This window comes from Oncorhynchus mykiss, chromosome 8 (assembly GCF_057628025.1).
Source record: "Oncorhynchus mykiss isolate SJ-2025 chromosome 8, ASM5762802v1, whole genome shotgun sequence".
NCBI classification, from domain to species: Eukaryota; Metazoa; Chordata; class Actinopteri; order Salmoniformes; family Salmonidae; genus Oncorhynchus; species Oncorhynchus mykiss.
The window spans coordinates 455,371-457,500 of record NC_143029.1 but is presented as its reverse complement, the minus strand read 5'-3'; positions in this window follow the sequence as shown (position 1 = coordinate 457,500).

Below are 2,130 nucleotides of genomic sequence, written 5' to 3'. Positions count from 1 at the left end.
TAGGGATATTGTTATCCACTTTGGCACCAACGATGTTAGGATGAAACCGTCAGAGGTCACCAAGCGCAACATAGCTTCAGCGTGTAAATCAGCTAGAAAGATGTGTCGGCATCGAGTAATTGTCTCTGGTCCCCTCCCAGTTAGGGGGAGTGATGAGCTCTACAGCAGAGTCTCACAACTCAATCGCTGGTTGAAAACTGTTTTCTGCCCCTCCCGAAAGATAACATTTGTCGATAATTGGCCCTCTTTCTGGGACTCGCCAGAAAGACTGGCCTGTTGAGGAGTGACGGACTCCATCCTAGCTGGAGGAATGCTCTCATCTTATCTATGAACAAGACAGAGCTCTTACTCCACAATGAGATAGGGTGCAGGCCAGGCAGCAGGATGTTAGCCAGCCACTTTAATATTCACATTGAAAAGTCCACAGACCCACTCCAAAAGGCTTTCAGAGTTGTCGTTGACTCAGTGGGTTTTGTCCAACATGTCTCTGGACCTACTCACTGCCACAGTTTTTCCAACTTAATTGAGGAGAATAAGAACAATCCAAAATGTATTTTTGATACTGTCGCAAAGCTAACTAAGAAGCAGCATTCCCCAAGAGAGGATGGCTTTCACTTCAGCAGTAATAAATTCATGAACTTCTTTGAGGAAAAGATCATGATCATTAGAAAGCAAATTAAAAGACTCCTCTTTACATTTGCGTATTCCTTCAAAGCAGTTGTCCTGAATCTGCACAACACTGTCAGGACCTAGGATCAAGAGAGACACTGAAGTTTTTTAATACTGTATCTCTTGACACATAGATGAAAATAATCATGGCCTCTAAACCTTCAAGCTACATACTGGACCCTATTCCAAATAAACTACTGAAAGAGCAGCTTCCTGTGCTTGGCCCTCCTATGTTGAACATAATAAACGTCTCTCTAGCCACCGGATGTGTACCAAACTCACTAAAACTCACTTTTCTTTCACAACAAGAACATTTCTAAGTGAGCCCAAACTTTTGAACGGTAGTGTACCTACACGTGCGCTACGGTCAGAAGGTGCAGGCCTCCTTACTGTCCCTAGAATTTCTAAGCAAACAGCTGGAGGCAGGGCTTTCTCCTACAGAGCTCCTTTTTTTATGGAACGGTCTGGCTATCCATGTGAGAGACGTAGACTCGGTCTCGACCTTTAAGTCTTTAAAGAAGACTCATCTCTTCAGTTGGTCCTATAATTGAGTGTAGTCTGGCCCAGGAGTGTGAAGGTGAACGGAAAGGCTCTGGAGCAACGAACCGCCCTTGCTGTCTGCCTGGACGGTTCCCCTCTTTCCACTGGGATTCTCTGCTTCTAACTCTACTACGGGGGCTGAGTCACTGGCTTACTGGCGCTATTGCATCCCGTCCCTAGGAGGGGTGCGTCACTTGAGTGGGTTGTTGCCCTGTATTCCGCCCTGCAGGGTGGTATGCTGCCCTGACATCTGTATTCCGTCCTGCAGGGTGGTATGCTGCCCTGACATCTGTATTCTGTCCTGCAGGGTGGTATGGTGCCCTGACATCTGTATTCCGCCCTGCAGGGTGGTATGCTGCCCTGACATCTGTATTCTGTCCTGCAGGGTGGTATGGTGCCCTGTAGCCCTGACATCTGTATTCCGTCCTGCAGGGTGGTATGCTGCCCTGACATCTGTATTCCGTCCTGCAGGGTGGTATGCTGCCCTGACATCTGTATTCCTCCCTGCAGGGTGGTATGCTGCCCTGTAGCCCTGACGTCTGTATTCCTCCCTGCAGGGTGGTATGCTGCCCTGTAACCCTGACATCTGTATTCCTCCCTGCAGGGTGGTATGCTGCCCTGTAGCCCTGACGTCTGTATTCCTCCCTGCAGGGTGGTATGCTGCCCTGTAGCCCTGACATCTGTATTCCGTCCTTCAGGGTGGTATGTTGCCCTGTAACCCTGACATCTGTATTCCGTCCTGCAAGGTGGTATGCTGCCCTGTAGCCTTGACATCTGTATTCCGTCCTGCAGGGTGGTATGCTGCCCTGACATCTGTATTCCGTCCTGCAGGGTGGTATGCTGCCCTGACATCTGTATTCCGTCCTGCAGGGTGGTATGCTGCCCTGTAGCCCTGACATCTGTATTCCGCCCTGCAGGGTG